Consider the following 18,315-nt stretch of genomic DNA (forward strand, 5'->3'; position numbering starts at 1 on the left):
AGTGTTTCAATCTGAATTCTTACTCGCTGCATTTCATCACGTGTGGTTTCCAAACAGTACAGATCTTTAATCATGTGTCTGGTAAACAGCCATGGGGAGCGACAGAGAAACACTGTGGAAGAACTCAGAGAAGCCTCTGTCCACTGAGACAAATGAGGGGCTTATGACTAGATAGCAAATAACATTTTGTTCTTGCATAACTTTCAATAAATATTGCCTTCTTCCTCGGAGGAAGGCATACAAAAACTCTGAAGTGTTTCCCAAAGTGCTTGGTCACATCTTCCAGAATAGTGTTTTCAAAGCTGTTGCAACCATGCCCTGACTTTTCTTCCTCTTATATCAATTTGTTTGCTCTCGAGCCAGAGCAGTAGACATCTTAGGAGCCAAAGCATGCTTCTTTCTTACATCTGAGACCATCATAGAATCAGGCTTGGGATTTCGTCAAATTAATATTGCCCTGCTGTCTTATTTGAGTAGCCTTATGCTAGAAAGCATTAACGTTACAGTCTGGATCCAGTGGGCACAATGCACTCTTCCATATCCCACCACAACCACTACTGACCAGAGTCAGTAGAATATGTGGGACAAATAGCAGAAGTCTTGAAAGGAGAATGGGATAACAGAGAAAACAGACACTGATTACACCACTTTGTGTAATAATTTTGCTGGGCACAAACCTCAGGGTTTGAATGGGAATCTAAAGGCAAATAGGAGATCTTTATTGATATGTTATATACCTCTTGCATCTAATGCTGTTTGTGAACTGACATACCTTAAAGATAAATATTTGGGTAAGCAACTCCCTGCGCATTTGGTATGAAGAGGACATTCCTGAAACTGAAAATGTAGCAAAATAAAAGTGACTAAGATGCTCATTAACCTCTCTCCCTATTGACAATAGCTATCACTTGATCAACATATGCATCTTCTGATATTGATTGACTTAGGTTCTTCTTCTGTCTTTAATGCAACTGGAAAGTAATTTTTCATTAACATCCTGAGTCATATTATTAACCACGTGTTTATCACTTAGAAAATACCAGAAAGTGCCTTAAAACAAATTATGTACAGAACACAATAAGTGGGATTTTATCCTAGAATCCTTTCTGTTCCTTCAGAAAATAATTCAAAGTTTGAAAGAAAGCAATAGCCTAAGTCATTGTCTATGTAAATATATGTTCCAAAAACAGTTCAATGTCTGTTTTCACACTCACTCTGATTTCCAGAGTACTGCTCTGTAAAAATAGTGCCTGCCAGCAGGCCATCAGAAAGAAATAATTCATTCAACACAAATTATAAATCCATGCAATGAGGGTCCTAGCTGCAACACCACCAGCATGATTTTCAAACTCAAGGGATTCCTGGATAGTGTAGTTCGATTCAGGAGTTATTATAAAGTACAACCTCTACAATCAAGAGACATTTTGGAAGGCTATGCTGACGCTTGATGTTCACTGTCAGCTCCTCCATTTTCAGACTGTTTTCAGTGCAGATGGTTTAAGGTATGGTGTGCCTACAGTGGTAAGCCTTGGCTTGGGAACTGCCTTATGGCACACTCTGCGTCACAATCATAGTAGCTGCAAAAAGAAGAAACTTTCTTCTGCCATCTTTGCAATCCTTGAAATCAACAGTTAACAGTTAGGAACTGATTGAGATTTTAGTGTCTTCGTTATGACTAACACTGAAATCTTTGGGACTTCAAATAAGATGTTAGATGTGGGTGTTCCTCAGCATAACATCATGGACAGTCATCTATAGGGGACAACTTTGATGACAACCAGTTAGTGAGGTAGCTATAGATGAGAATTTAACAGACTTATCTGACAAGTCACGTGTATATCAAAAGACAGAGGGATATCTTTTTCATTTGAGACTCGAAGGGTGCTCCACAAGTGGAGGTTGAAAAACTGAAATGCTCTCAGGAGGAGGATTTTGAACAGCCAGGCAAAAAGGTATCTCTCACAGAGGCGACATTGAAGTGTACTTTGAAACATTAGCTGAGCTGGATGAAGACGCATAGGCTGTAGAGGACCTGAAGTGGATCTTCAACTGGCATATTCATCATCTAGCATGTATGTTTATGTGGCATGTATGGATCATGAATTGTGTAGGAGTGACCAAGAGTAAAAGAGTCCTTTGTGATACATTGTCACAAGACAGTAGAAGTGTATTGCTGGTATTACTAAAGCTGAAGGGAGGAAACTCAAAGACACTTCTTTGGGGAAAGAGAAATCAATACACTTTTAGAAATTTGCTTAGGTCCTTTACCTGAGTAGCTGTGAGTGAGCCGAGGCCAGGCCTAAACACTGCCATTTGGTGGATGAATGGAGTAATGTATTGGACATCATTTTCTATTGTTAGGGTAAGAAGGGGCCTTTATTTGAGGCCAGACTTGTGTCTCTTTCCAGATCACTGTCATTGTAGTTGTTGATGAGCTAGGTGCAGAAAGTTCACACCTGTGACTCAGCTGTGGGTACTGTAGGCTGGAAGCTACCCTGATGCAGAGTGTCATCACTCTGTACAAAGGCTGTGTTTAGAGAACAACCAGGAGCTGTGTGGGTCCACCAACCAAAGAAAAACACAGGAGACTGATCTTGTGCTCTGAGCTCCCGGGAAGCATGTGCAAAAGGCATAGCATGCCACCATCAAGAGATTTTGTGCTGAGGAGGAACACAACCATACAAAGACATTTTGCACCCAATGTGGAGCATGGGGCCATCCGAATGTTAGTGCTGAGGTGAACGGTGATGTCAACGTACAACAGCGCCCGATGAGTGTTGTCCTCCTGCACTCAGGACCCTGCGGTGACTGCTCTGACCTTGGCAATCTGCTAACCACAACTCACTGGTTTCTCTTTTCTCCCCAGAGTTGACACCTGCCTGCAAGGAAGTTGTCTCCTGTTGTCTCCGTCCTGTGGTGCTCTCAATACTGCCAGTTGAACTGGTACTCCCAAAGACTGGAGTGAAGCAATACATGTGCTGCAGTCCCCCACCGTCACTGGAATCTGACTTTGATACCAGTACTGTGATGAGATTGTAAAGCCCAAGATTTGGTGAAGCCATAAAGACTAAGAACTAAACTTAAGGGTAATAAGCACTACAGCCTTGATACTTGCCTGATAGACACAACTCCAGATATTATGGATTCACATGGTTATGCCCCATTTATGAGTTAAATTCATTTAATGTGGCTCGTTTATCTGCATTTCCCACAAAGTCGTGCAGGATCGTGGCATTTTTTGCTTTTTGTTTTTTTTGGGCCCCGGGTTCGTCCTCTGGGTTCTGTAAATACACAGGGCAAAAGGCAAAGTATGAAGGGTACAAGGTTTAGGTTATGCGGTTTATTGTCCTGTGCAAAATCTACAGTAAACATACCACACAGTTGGCAACAGCATCTGCGTAGTTACCGTTATAGCAAGGTTTCCACTTAATAGCCATTTTTTGTCTTGCTAGGAACTTTGTCATCATTTAACAAATCTAAACAAAACATACATACACTATGGAATATTCATACTATGGATTGTTCACAGCACATTGTGGAGAACTGTCAAGCAGAGGCCAAAATAAGAACGGGGAAAGGAACCTAAAGTGACGAATCTCACTTTAACTCACACAATATTCTTTGATCCTGTATACTGAAAACAGTATGAGAGTAGAACTCTAGTCAAGAAAAAAGCTGTGGGTGGCTTTGATGTAAATCAGTTCAGAGAAATTAGCATTTAGAAAGTGTCCTGGGCTGGTCATGAGGGAGTTAAATTCTCGGAGTCTGAGAATGAAAATTACCTTATTTCCCTCATTGGACATGTTTGGCTCCTGGATCCATGAAACCAAAATCAGTTGATTGGCGGTTTACAACTTGGAGAAAAATGCACCCTTTCATACCTATTTTCCCACCAACAGAGGCTGCGGAAAACTCCCGCCACGCATGACCAAAGGGCAATGTGCAGCATGGTATTGGGTGTTTAGGGAGGTTGGCCGCAGGGTCCGGTTGCAGGTCAGGGTTTTGCTGGCAGCTCAGCTGCACGCTTGCTGGTACTCTATGCCACTAATTTGTTCCAATGGCAGGGGTATATCATTTTGATGGAGGGATGCCTGGCTGTCAAGATTACATTGCAGACTTCGGGCCGAAAGGTGGAAGCTGTCAACTGCCTCAGCACAATCTCCGTGCAAGGAGACAGAGACTGGACACGTTCGGGTGTAGAACCGTCGCCTGCTGCTTTGGCAGAAGATCCTCTCAAAGGGGCAGTCTGATCTGAGGATCGATGGCCATGCTCAGAAGCTTGGGACACCATACTCTTTCATGCCCAGTCCGGAGCCACAAGAATGACTTGGGTCCAGTTGTTCTTGATCGTCTTCAGAACTCTGAGCAGAAGTGGTATTGACGGAAAGGCGGAAAGGAGGCCTGAATTCCACTCAGGAAGAAAAGCGTCACAGAGCGAGTGCGGCCTTGGAATCTCCAACGTGCAAAACAGCTGACTGCTGCTTCTCTTCGAAGGCAAAGAAATCTAACCAAGGCTTTCCCCACTGCTGAATGAGACCTTGCGCCACCTCCGGATGGAGACGCCGTTCGTGATCGACCATGCATCGACGCCTGAGTTTGTCTGCTCTGGTGTTCCGATAGCCCGCCAGATGTTGAACCACCAGGGATATGCCCTGACATTCCAGCCATGTCAAGAGTCGCAGAGCCTGTTGACAAAAGGTCCACCCTTTGCAGTACCACAAGGCGGTGATATTGTACATGAACACCTGCACCACTTTCCCTTTTAGAGAGGGAAGGAATGGTTTCAACGCAAGCCTGATTGCACTGAGCTCCAGAAGATTGATGTGGAGCCCAGACTCTCCCCTGGCGACCTGACTCCTCTGATCTCCGTCTCCCCCATGTGGCTGCCCTATCCCAGGAGTGACAAATCTGCCACCACTGTGAGGTCTGGGTGGGGATGGGTAGAGGCGTCCCAATCACAATCTGAAAGACTCCAATGCAGATCTTTCATAGTTCCCTTCAAGATCTGGGTCGTGTTGGAGAGATTCCACCGATGCTGCGCCCACTGGAACTTCAGGTCCCACTGCAGAGCCAGCATATGCCATCTGGCATGTGTCACCAGCAGGATGCAGGAGGCCTGAGGCCCAGCTGCCTCAAAGTCATTCTCACGGAAACCCAGGATAGATGCCGAAACATCCATATCACAGCCTGAATATCCTGGTCTCGCTTTTTGAGAGGAAACTGCACTGTGTCCAGAACTGGAGCATCTGGGAGGGAGTCAGGTATGACTTCAGCATGTTTATAGTGAAACCCAGCGAACGCAGGAGGTTCGCAGTAGTCTGGAAGTGGGAGACGACAACCTGGGGCAAGCCCGCTTCCAACAGCCAGTCGTTGAGGTAGGGGAAGAATGAAACCCCTAGCCGGTGCAGATGAACTGCAACCACTGCCATCACTTTTTTGAAAGCAGAGGGGCGCTGCTAAGGCCAAAGGACAGCACGGTAAACTGAAAGTGCTCGTGACCTACCACGAATCGTAAGTAACGTCTGTGAGCAGGCAGGATGGAAACATGAAAGTAGGCGTCCTGCAAGTCCAATGCTACCATCCAGTCTCCAGGGTCCAGGGCAGATAGGACCTGAGCAAGAGCAAGCATTTTGAACTTCTCCGGAGGTCTAGGATAGGATGGAGGGCCTTGCCCTTTTTGGACACCAGAAAGTAGCGGGATTAACAACCATGACCTACTTATGGTACAGGGACCCTCTCTATGGCTCCCTTGTCCAAGAGAGCTGCAACTTCCTGGCCAAGAAGTTCCAGGTGATCCTCTATTATCCGATCGTAGGATGGTGGCACGGCCGGAGGGGTAGTCTCTAACAGGAGGGAGTAACCCATTCAGGAGTATTTTAAAAAAATCACCTGTCCATTGTGATGGACTCCCAGTGGGCAGGTGATGGCAGATCCCAGCACTAAATGGTCCAGGAATGAGCTACAGACTATGAAGGTTTAGACACGGCAACTGGGGCAGAGGTGGACTGGATGGACCACTGGCTCCCTGATCCACAAGCACTTGGGATCCAGAGTCTGCGACCATGCAGAGGCTGTCCAGCATGCGTGGCACGGTGGCTGGAGGGAAATGGACATGGTTAGGTGCCTCTTCCATAGCCACGAAAGGGCTGAAAAGTGGACATTGGGGGACAAGGAGCAGCTGTGAGGCCAAAGGACCAGGTCATAACCCGGTACTCCTTACAGCGCTCGATCGCAGAATTCGTTTGGTCTCCGAAGCGACGGGTGCCCTCGAAGGGCATGCCCATGAGTGTCTGTTGGGACAGCCACTGTAAATACAGATGTCCTCAACCAGGGGTGGCGCCGTGGCCACTGTTGTCGCAACCGATCAGTCCAGTGAGTCGATCTTGTCCAGCCCACAACGTATAGTGAACTTGGCTGCATCCCTCCCATCAGAAACAACATGGGAGAGAATGGCAGTGGTCTCCTCAGGAAGATGCGGCCGCACCTGCACAACTGTATTCTATAGGGTATGGGAATAGCGGCTCAAAAGGCATGCAGTGTTTAGACAGCAATGCCAGACTGGGGAAGAGAACATTTTCTTCCCAAGTTGATCCAGTCTCTTTCTTTCCCTATCTGGGGGAGCAGATAAGAATGTGCCCGATGAAGAAGAAGCCCCAGACTGAAGCACCTCACTCAGGGTGTTAGTCCTGACTGCCACAGAAGGTAGCTCAAGGCCAAGAGCTCCAGCCGCCCTTCTCACCACCATACAATATGATGCCCCCTCCTCCGTAGCCATGGTGGGGGGGACAAACCATGCAGGCGTCAGGAGAGGGCAAGGCCTTCAGCCGCCCTTCTCACCACCATACGATACAATGCCCCCTCCTCCGTAGCCACGGTAAGGGAAGAAAAAGCATGCAGGCGTCAGGAGAGGAATCCAAACCACTAGCTTTGCCCAATTCCTGTGCCCAGTCCATTTCAGGATCTTCCAGCTGGAATTCTAAAGGGTCCAGAGACTACTCCACACTTTCCCCGTATCCGTACCCATAGGAATAAGGGTCAGGATCCAACCTGAGGAATGTAGGCCCCGTCAAAAATGGAATCCGCGGCAAGTGATGTTGGTCCGCTACCAGGTCAGCCAGGTATAAAGTGCGGGCTCGATGTCGATCATGGGCCCGACCGATGTTGGAAGTGTTGATATTTTTGTCGGTGTCAGGCGAGATCACGTTGGCACGATTGCTGTTTGCACAGATCCTACAACAGATCCTGAGGAGCCCTCCGGAGCCAAAGCTGAAGCCGCCAGGGTGGAATAAGAGGTGGCCCCCCTTTTTCCCCCACTGGGCCCAAAGGCGTCGCATGGGGGTCATTCTGCCCAAATATGAGGCACATGTCCTCATAGAATTCTTTGAGTTGGGCAGGGGTCTCTCGGAAACTTGGGGAGGCGTGGTGTCGGCCCAGATACAGGCTCTGAAGACAGATGCCTAGAGTGTTGATGCTCTTCCCATGTCACATCATCCGAGCGACAGGGCGAAGCCGAAGAAAGTTTATTCTTCTTTGATTTCTTCTTCTTGTGACCCGAACGTCCAGAGAACTTCAAATGGGACGAAGATGAGTAGTGATGGCTCTGCAAGCGGTCTGGTGACCTCCCTCTGGATCTAGACCGGGAGCAACGTGGAGTCGAGCATCGGGCCGCCATGAGCTTTTCGGACCGCTCCCTCAATGCCTTCGGGTTTATGGCCTGGCACTCCGAGCTCTACTTCGAGTTGTGGTTGCACTACAGGCACCACAAACACATGAGGAGGTAATCCGCCACCAACATCATGGACAGTTTCTGCACAGCTTAACTTAAACCCGGTCTTCCGTGACGCACCAAAAAGTGTCAAGAACTCGACAAAAAGGTTGAAGTCAGTGAACAAACAACTGAGGGTAGCTTTCTCCAGATTTGCATGTAGGCTGGCGTGGAAAGAAAATAATTGATGTCAGCGCGCCGTGGTGGCGCCTATATGCGACTGTGACGTCATCACATACATCACATTGCCAATGACGCTAGCAAAGTCAACTGACGCCACCAGACAGCACGCAAGGGTCCTGCTCAAAGAAAAAAACTCTGGATCCAGTCTGAAGCGTGGGGGAAATTCTAAGGTAAGGAATCTGCAACTAGAAGGTCTCTATCAGATGTTTTCTTCTTAGAAGTTACTAAAGAAGCCAGATTACTACCTTGGAGTGCCCAGTATGTGCACAGCTTTCAGGGTAAGACATCTGGCTATTGCTCACAGACAAAAGTTTGTGCTTACTGTGAGAGCTGCCTTTCTGTTCATTTAGAAACTACATGGTTGTGTACTGTCTGTCTGAATTCAATATGTCCTCTGTCTTCAAAGATGGATGAACACCTTGAGGATTATATTGACTACTCTCAACTACATGTAGCTGATGTGGCAAGAGCTCTCCTTTCTCTGTCCAATGTTCCAGATGCTATTTCTGTGTAGGGATGCATTCTTGTAGAAGATTTGTCTGTACTACCAAATGTGGGGACACTTAGCTGGAAGAGTCAAATGTAGTTTGCTGCCGCAACTGTCCTACCTCCAAGACCACTGATTTCATATGCAGCTTTGCATTCAGGACAATGTAGATATCATAAAACCTAGAAAGGAAATGAGGCACTGAGCTGGTGGTTTATTGCTCAACAGGAGGTGGCATTTGCCAGAGGCTCACCTCTGAAGGATCCACTTTATCTATTATCTTCACCCCTATATGTGCTGCACCAGATTAGACAATGACTTCTGTAGATTTATCAGGAGACCTAATTTGCTTAGTAACATGACTATTTTCCTTAGTCCTGCTTTGTCTTCGATTGACTGTGAGCTTCAATAAACCAGTTCTCCAGCTAAGGGTAGACTAATATTTTTTGCCTTTGCGAGTGAGCAGCTACCACAGCCATACATTTGGAAAATGTGTGTGGGGCTGACTTGAGGCCAAATGCTAGAGTTGAAAAACGTTGGAACTTTAGTCATCTGTTGATATAGGAATGTGGATAAAGAATCATGCCTGTCTTTTACAAAAATCCATTTTTTTAATGAAATATGGGTAAATTTGATGGAGGGCTAGTATCCAAACTTTTCTCTTCTGATGTACGTGTTGGTAACATGAAGACCTAGAATCAACTTGGACTCTACCTTTGTATCTTTGTTTTGAACTAAGAAGTACCTGGAGTTAACTCCATGAGCTCTTTGGTGAGGTTGTACCATTTGGATTGCATATTTTGTTAGTAGGACATAAAATTCCTTCCTCGCGACGGCAATCTGCTTCTTCAGTGTTGATTTTGGAGAAAATGGTTGGGGGTTTGGCATTGAGCCATACGGCAGATGGTGTCTCAGAAGATCATCTAAAAGCAATCTAATCACCTGCCATACTTATCTGTTTTATCAACCCGGGAGAGTTTTTTTTAAATGCTGGATGCAGTGTTGTACATCTTCCTCCCTGTCACATTGCTGTGTTTACCGTTTCTTTCAGAAAGAGCAGTGGTTTCTGGGGCTGAGGCATGACATGTTCTGACTAAAGGAACAGGAGTCTGGATTTCAGCCTGTTCTCAAAAATGGAGTCATGCAGCCAAGGTTTATATTTTCTAAGGTGAGGTAATCGATTTAACGGTTACATGTGTTAGGAACTTATCCTCAGCTATTTCCAGCAGACTCGGAACAAATCGAAGGGAAGGCCTCAGTGAAGCCTTTCGTTATAGTCTCCAATAAAACAGACAATATAGCTTTAGATGCTTCCAAAGGAATGTTATTTTGGTTGCTTCTCTCACAAGAATGATGTGGGGAATAGCGGATATCATTTATCATATACAGGAGATACACTAATAGGGGAAGGTGCATGTGATATGGGGGTATAAAAAGTTGATGATCCATCATTTGATGCTGAGCGTGAAATAAAATGATAATATCTATACCTTTTGCATTTCTCAGACATACAAGGGCTTCCATAAGGACAAGTTGGAGGCAAAGAAGGACCACCAGTTGCCACTGTCAATTTTCACATGGGCAACTTTGTTTGCTGCAAATTCAATTAATTTAAATGATAGAAGAAAATTTTAAAAAGTTCACTACGTGAAAGAATAGTGACATTTTAAAAAACGTTTTGCTTTCTTTTAAAATGAATGATAAGGATAGGACACAATTAGGATAATAGGACACCGTGCCTTTAGGAAACCATGCCCATCATGTCCTTTAGGTGGCAGTTGACTCAGTTCTTTTTGAAGCAATAGGTGACAGGAAAGTATAAACCAAACTTTATCTCTTCCATCAGGTTGGAGGGATGGTTGCTTACAATATCAATGGAGATTCGACCAAATAAGAAATAGGATTACAGGTAAAAAAACCTTATACTTCAGATAATCGCCATCGACGATTATAAGCTATGCGTAGAATACTTGGCTCATCCCCTGTGGTGTGAAGGAAGAGATAAAAGGTATTAAATAAAAAACGAACAAAGAGCTTTCTCAAACTAGGTTTGCCCTACTTGGGATTCTGCTATGGAGACTGAATAAATTCATGAGAATGTGTGAACAGATCTTCCGGTTGCTGCCGTGCAGATCTTGGAGATTGGAATATTTCTCAGTAATGCAGCAGTAGCCATTTAACATCTGGTTGAATGGGCTTTTGGTTTTTCATGAAAGGGTTTGTTAGCTTTCTGGTAGCACAGGAGTATGCAAGAGACTATCCATCTAAGAAAGGATTATTTCAGGGTAGCAAACCCTGACCACAATCAACCATAGTTTACAAATGTTTGGGCATTCTCAAGTCCTTAGATTTGTCAAGATAAAACTAACACGCATCTCACATCAAGACTGTGAAGGGATCTCTTTGAAGGACAAGAGGGATTCTGAAAAAAGGTAAGTAACATGATGACTTGATTGACATGAAAGTCCGATACCACTTCAGGGAGGACTTTGGGATGAGTTCTCATAACTACCCTATTAATATGAAAAACTGTGTCAGGTTAGTTAGATCAAAGAACTTTCATTTTGCTACCCCTATGTACAAAGATTTTAGTGACAAAGATAGACGTTTTTCATAAGTGTTGTAGGGAAGCCTTATCTATAGGCTCAAAAGGAGAGCCTACGAGATGAGAAAAAGACAATTGTCAACTTCCATGAAGGTGAAAGTCTTTCTAAGAGACGCTAGCTGCAAAGTGAACTTTAATAGAGGAAAACTGCAGCTTTACCTTACCCAAATGAAGAAGATAATAAAGCACTTTTTAGCAGGTGTACAATCACAATTGTTCTGAGCAAACCAAATGCAGAATTTCTTTCATTTACAAGGAGTAGGATGTTTTCCTAGATGGACTTTTGACTTCGCTCAAAATGCCCATGCACTCCTGAGGAAGACGCAAATGTCTGTATTGTATGAGTCCAGAAGCCAAGCTACCAAGATCAAGGATTGAAGGCTGCGATGCAGTTTATGGACTACAAATTTGTGCAGAGGATCAAGTCTGCACTGCAGCCTCGTTTGTGGATGTCCTAGAAAAGGTGGAGAAAATCTGTGAATCATCACTGATGGGGCCCTGAGTTAGTTTGATGATCACCAAGGGCAGTAGGTGAATGGGAGGAAAGACGGATACATTTGCATTTCCAGTTGATCCATAGGGCATTCCCGAATGTGCCTGACTGGCAAAACCTTGAGGCAAAGTCTGGACATTTTTGTTTTCACTGTTTGTGAAGAGGTCTATTAGAGTAAAACACCAATCTCAAAAGAGGACTTGCAAAACCATGTTGTTTATCACTTATTCGTGGTTCTCTTAAATGGTTCTGCTAAGTATGTCCACACGAACATTCTGGATAAAGCTAATGGACAGCTGTAATCCTGAGATTCCTATACACCAGTCATTTCTCGAGCTACCAGAGACAGCTCTGTGGATCTCATCTCTCCTTGCTTGTTCAGAAAATGCGTGATCTTTGTATTGTCCAACAGGTTACTTACCTTTGTTAACACCTTTTCTGGTAGAGAGTATACAGCCACAGATTCCTTACTGAAGAATATTCCCTAGGTGTCAGAAAGGATCCGGAAAATATTGAGCAGGTAGGTGGCGCTGATTGGCTCTGCATCAGTAGCATCCACGTAGTAAGTGAAATGTGTGGTGCTTATAAGGGCACCACTCTAGTGCGCGGACATCAGTTTCTTTTCATGACATTTCTGTGCCAGATTCATGGAGCCATTTTAGAAGGCTAATGGAACAGTGTGCTGATTTTAAGAGCCTACAAGGACATTTTTAGTCAGAAAAAAACGGTTCGCAGAAGCTGGGAGGATCTAAAAGGAATCTGTGCTAGATTATCTGCTAGATATGGTGGTACCGAAAGTAAAACATGTTCACTTGACAGATTCCTTACCTTAGAATAGGTACCAAAGCAATACCTCCCCGCAGATTAGTCTACGAACAGATTTAGGACAAAAAGTCCTGGAAGACTGAACGCACACTACTGACTCGTTACGGCAATAATGTTTTGTAAAACTGTGCAGAGATGTCCACATTACAGCCTGAAAAATGTCTAGGATGGAGACTCTGCAGCCGTGGCTCTGGTAGTGAGACTGCAAGCCCTAAGGGAGTACTTCTTCGCCAGTGCGTAGCATATCTTAATGCAGAGCACAATCCAGCTGAAGAGGTCCGTTTCTGCTCGGCTTTACCTTTCTTCACTCAGACGAACCCAATGAAGAGTTGATCATCCACCTGGTGTTCTTTGATGCGATCGATATGGAGCGAATCCTCGTTTTGGGTACAGGTGATGTAGTCTCTCCTTCTCCTTAGAAGGACAAGGTGGATAAAGGTCGAGTGATGCTTTGGTCGACGTTCAGTAGCGCCACCAACTTTGGTAGAAAAGAGGCACAGGTGCAGATAGCCAGTTTTTCAGGAAATAAGCTATTGTATGAAGGGTGTACAGAAAGTGCCTGTGGCTCTCTAACCCCCACCGGCCAATGTAATAGTCCCCAAGAAGACTTTGTATTGTCAAGACAAGTAGAGGGCAGCTATGTATGGGCTTGAACGGCGAACACATCAAGAAATTTAACACAAAATTAAGGTCCCATTGTGGCATAATGAAGGGTTCAAGGGGAAACGTGCTGAAGTCCTTTAAAAAAAATGAGTCACAACAGGTGACTTGAACAGAGAGGATTATTCCAGCAACCGTAGGAAAGCCAAGATGGCTGAAAGATAACCCTGTAACAGTGCCCAACAGAAAGGATTGCAGGGCTAACGGTAAAGCATGCAAAAATACCACAGACAAAGGTGCAAAAAGAGAGAGAGAGGATCTCATGGTTTTCACTGCACCAAGCCACAAACTTGATCCAATGGCAGGTGTATAGGGTCTTTTTGTATGGATGTCAGGCTGCCAGTATGACTTCACAAACTTGTGAAGGGAGATCAGCTGCTGCTGCTCAACTGCCGCCCTGTTCCTGCAACAAGACATCCTCCTGAAGGGCCAGCATGATTGAAGAATCAATGCTCAGGAGTTCAGGATACCGTACTCTCAATGCCCTATCTGGAGCCACAAGGATGACTTGGTCCTGGCTCAGAACTTGAGGCAGGAGCGGTATTGGCTGAAAAGCATGCAGGAGTCCTGTGCTCCACTCTAGACAAAATGCGTCTCCAAGCAAGAGCTGTCATGGAAATTCCAGCACACAGAAGTGCTGAAACTGTATGTTCTTAGCAGTGGCAAAAAGACAATATTAAGGTTCTCTCCACTTGCACCACTTCTGGATGGAGAAGCAATTTGTGATCCTTTGTTTGCTCTGACACTTAGTGAATCCACCAGGTGTTGCATGACCAAGAAAATGTCCTGACGTTACAACCATGTCCAGAGACCCAGGGCCTCTTGACACAGGATCCACAACCTCAAACCATCCTGCTTGTTGCAGTAGTGTTGTTCATAAACACGTAAACTAACCTCTCCTAGTTGGAAGGTAAAATGGCTTTCAGTGCTAAGTGGATTGTTCTCAACTCCAACAAGTTCACCTTCTGGTGTCCACCTCTCTCACGTGGCCAACCCAGCCCAACCCAGAAGGGATGTATCTGTCATCACTGTGAGGTCCAGGTGGAAAAGAGAGAAAAGCTTGCCACTGACTGACTCATAGCTCCTCAGCCACCACTGCAAGTCTTTCTCAGTTCCGATATCTGGACCAGGTCAGAGATATTACCCTGATGCTGTGCCGACTGCGATTTCAGATCCCTGTGCCGAGCCCACATATGCCAGCGGGCAAATTTACCAGCAAGTTGCAGGAGGCCCTGAGACCCAGCAGCCTCAGAGTCAGCCTCACCGAAATCCAGGAAAGAGGCTGAAACATTGCAATCATTGCCTGAATATCCTGAACTCACAGTTCTAGAGGGTAGGTGTGCAACCACACTGTCTAGAATGGCTCTAGAGAAACCAAGAGAATGAGACAACTGCCTGAGGTGACCCTGCTTTCAACAGCCAGTCAAGGTGGAACACTGGAACCACTAGATGGGATGCAACCCACACCATCACCTTTGTGAAAACATTGGGGATGCTGGGAGCACAGCAAACTGAAAAAGCACTTGGCCCACCGTGAACCCTAGGTAACCGATGTGGGCTGTCAGGATGGGTATGTGGAAATATGTGTCCTGCAAGTCCCACGCTACCATCCAGTCTCTAAGGTCCAGGGCAGGCTAGACATAGGCCAAAGTGAGCATTCTGAACTTCTCCTTTTTCAAGCAGTTCAGAGGACGTAGATCTAGTTTAGGGGGAGGCCTCCATTCTTCTTCAGCACCAGAAACTAGCAGAAATAGCAAACATGACATACTTTTGAGGGGGGGGGGGGAGGGCAAGAGGAGTTTGCAGGATGTTGGGGGAATGCTGGATGGACTGGCAAGATTTCTGGCCTCGGGTCCCAAGAAGCTAGTAGGAGCAACCTGGGGCCACAAAAGGGCTGCTGGCTGTGGTGGCCGGGCAGGAATGGACATGGCTAGTAGCCCATACTGTCGCCAAAGAAAGCGGAATGGGGCTGGTATGACGCTGTGGAGTATCCCAAAAGCTGGGAGGTGGCCCTGTTGCCCTTAAAGTGGTTGACCACTGCATCAGCCTTGTCGCTAAATAAGCGGTGCCTTCAAAGAGTATATCCATAGACATCCACGAAAAAGCCAGTTGACCTTCTGGGAGGTGTGGAGCAGATCCAGGCTCCTTAGCTGATGTGTAGGAGCAAGGCCTAGATTTGTGGCGTCATTCCCACGCCTCCTCTGATGACTGGGATGGGGCGGTGAAGCCTAAGAATGCTTCTACTTCTAGGACTGATTTTTGTTTCTTGTGGGACTTACCTAATGAAGATTTTCCACACAACAATAACTGGGGGAGTGACTCCGAGAGCAGGCTGGGACCTTTCTCATAACCAGGACCTAGAGCAGTGCAGAGTTGTTCAATGTCAGATGATCAGAAGCTTCAGGGTATGCTCCTGGGCAGCCTTGGGGGATTCATCAGTCGGTCGTATTGTCAGTCTTTGGAGTCATGGTCCAGTTCTAGGCACCACAAGAAAACCAAGCCAGAGTCTGTCACAGACATCTGTTTGTGACACAGTCCACATGGTTTAAATCCCACAGGTATTTTAGATGTTAGCCAAAACACACTGGGAGCGTAGCACAAAAGAATTGACATAAAGGGCCAAGGTAGCTCTTTTAGATATACACTGATGGCTGCGAAAATAAAATGAAATTAGCATGCTGGGATGGCGCCTTTACAGGCACAGTGCATATCACTTCCTGCGCGGAACACTGCTGATGCAGAGACGATTGACACCACAACCCAGCGCACGCATAGGTACTGCTTTCAGATCCAGTCCGACGCTTTGGGGAATATTCAGTCTGATGCTCGGGGAATATTTCAAGGTAAGGAATCTGAGGCTAGAATTCTTTATAAGTGTTTGGACAAGAGGGAGTTTGTCTTCAAAGACGCACGCCTTCACAGCCAGATGTACCACCCTCAACTTTAGGAGGATGATATGGTTATGTCTATTTCTTCAGAGACTAAGTGCCTTGAGTTTGCAGGTGATTCATGTAAGGATCCCAACTGTATAGAGAGGTATCTGTTACTACTGTCTGTGTTTCGATGTCTTAAAAAAAACATTATTTTAAAAAAAGCATCTGGAAGGCATCATCATTTATATTGATTGCTCTGTTTGTTGTTAGGGTTCCTTATCATTATCCTGAGGGAGGGTCGCACTGATTCTCCAAATGTGCATTTGGTACCTGGAAGATGCAGGATGCCATTGATCCAAGGAGAGATTATATTTGCTTGCTGTTGGATGGGCCACCTTTTTTCAGATTGTGATATTTCTGAAGGATCCCTTTTGAAGTAAACACTTGTGTTTACCATACCTAAAACTGCTCCCAGGTAATGAAGCGATTGTACTACGATGGAACCTGATTTTTTGTAATTTACATGGAATTCCAATTGCTTCACAGTGAGAACAGCAATCTGGTAATGTTAGCATGCTTGCTGATAAATTAAGGTTTTGATAAGCCAGCCGTCTAGAATGGGGTAGACCATGGGTTCTTGCAAACATTTTCCCGGGGGCCACAAATTACTGTCTCTGGCATTTCCGAGGGCCACACCTATGCCAGCAGGCTCAGGGTGATGAAAGGTAAGAGTAGGGGACGCAAAGCAGATGCAGACAACAAACCAAGTCTTTGCGTGACTTCTGTCTGCCACCAACGCTGTAGTATCACGCACCAAGAATTAGAGTCAAAGCATTACGTTCTCATGTCAAACATGAGAGGAAAAGAAATACCCATCTGGTGGCTGAATTGCAAAACGTGAAACCAGAAAACCTGGTATCTGTCCTGGATTCCCACTTGACCCAGATGTTTGTTCCTAGACAATTGGTTTTTCTTTATTATCACATGAGAGGCCCTTGAAATACACAAGTTCAGGATGTGTGCTGAACAAAATCACCTATTGTGTTTTATTTAATACATTATAATGTTGTTCCATTTATATAACAACCATAGCTACGCACAAGGTGCACCTGAGAAATGACTTGCGTCTTTGTTCGCTAAAGTGGCATTGTTTCCAGAATGGGGTGCCATGAATGTTTCCAAGATCATGTTTGAAAACTATCACTGCTAATAAACGTCTCTGAATGCAGTGATATAACCTGCTCTACTAAGGTAAAACGCTCATGCATGTTAATAACATCCACTTCTTTAATGTTTGCAGAGCGTTTATCATGTTTTTACATGTTTAGTGCAAGGTGTTTTTAAAACTGAAGGTGTTCCTAAAGATACGTTGGCTAGGGCACCATCTTTGTTTCTTTACTGTTACTTTAGTCAAGGTGTAAATAAACAATGCATGTTTTACAGCTTTGTGAATGCTCCTGCTGTCAAGAGAACAGCACCCCAGTGCTACTGTTCATCAGGGGGCCGCAATTAAAATGTCAGGAGGGCCTCATGCGGCCCCCGGGCCGTACTTTGAGTATCCCCGGGGTAGACTATCTTTTGAGGTGTGCTGCAGAGACTGCCACACACTTAGAAAAGGTCCTGGGTGCAGACTAGAGAACAAAGGGAAGGACATTTTTATTGGTAATTGTTGCTTCCTACTGTAAACCGTAGGAATTTGTAATGTTTTTTGGATATCTGTATATGGAAATAGGCTTCCTGTAGATCTACAGAGCATAGCCAAGCCCACTGATGGAGAAGGGAATTAATCTGATTCAGAGCCAACATTCTGTACTTTTCTTTGCAAATCCACTTGTGGCCTTTCTTCAGATATAAAATGGGCCTTAATTCGTTCTTTGGTCCTTCACTAGGAAGTAACAGGAATAAATTCCCATTTCTTTGTGAAGAATTGGGACCTTTTTCACAGCCTATATCGCAAGATGATGAAAGAGAGATTACTTTGTTGGTGGAACTGCTGGTGGAGGATACTTGACCTGCGACTGAATCGATATTGCACAATATTTCAGAACCATTTATTGCAGATTATTATTTTCCACTCTTGCTGGTAGAATGTAATGCTTCCCCACACTGGAATGAGCAGCAGAAAAGGCGAAGTGGGAACTCATTGTTTGCCCCCGGTGGCAGGTTTAGTGGCTGGGGCAGACTTTTGGTGACCTTCTCTGCTTCTCAACTGACCTCCCTGCTGTTGATCCCTCTGCTGCATTTGTCCTTAAAGGCAGTGAGGGGTTTGAACCCTCTGAGGGTAATATCAGTGGTGGTAGGGATTAAAAGGAGTTTTTCCTGTAATATTTTCTCTTCTCCAATCTGATCACCCACAGTGTCTAGTTCTGTTTTCATGCAAGGCATCTCGTCATCAGCAAGCGATCCAAACAATGTGTTCCCCGA

The 18,315-nt window shown here is 45.3% G+C and overlaps 1 protein-coding gene across 1 annotated transcript in view; it reads right to left on the minus strand.

Annotated features, from left to right (window-relative positions):
- Nucleotides 1-18,315, minus strand: part of RAD21L1 (RAD21 cohesin complex component like 1) — a 1,043,689-nt gene that overhangs the window by 325,319 nt on the left and 700,055 nt on the right. The gene's annotated exons all lie outside the window — the stretch shown is intronic.

Source organism: Pleurodeles waltl, chromosome 7 (assembly GCF_031143425.1).
Source record: "Pleurodeles waltl isolate 20211129_DDA chromosome 7, aPleWal1.hap1.20221129, whole genome shotgun sequence".
NCBI classification, from domain to species: domain Eukaryota; kingdom Metazoa; phylum Chordata; class Amphibia; order Caudata; family Salamandridae; genus Pleurodeles; species Pleurodeles waltl.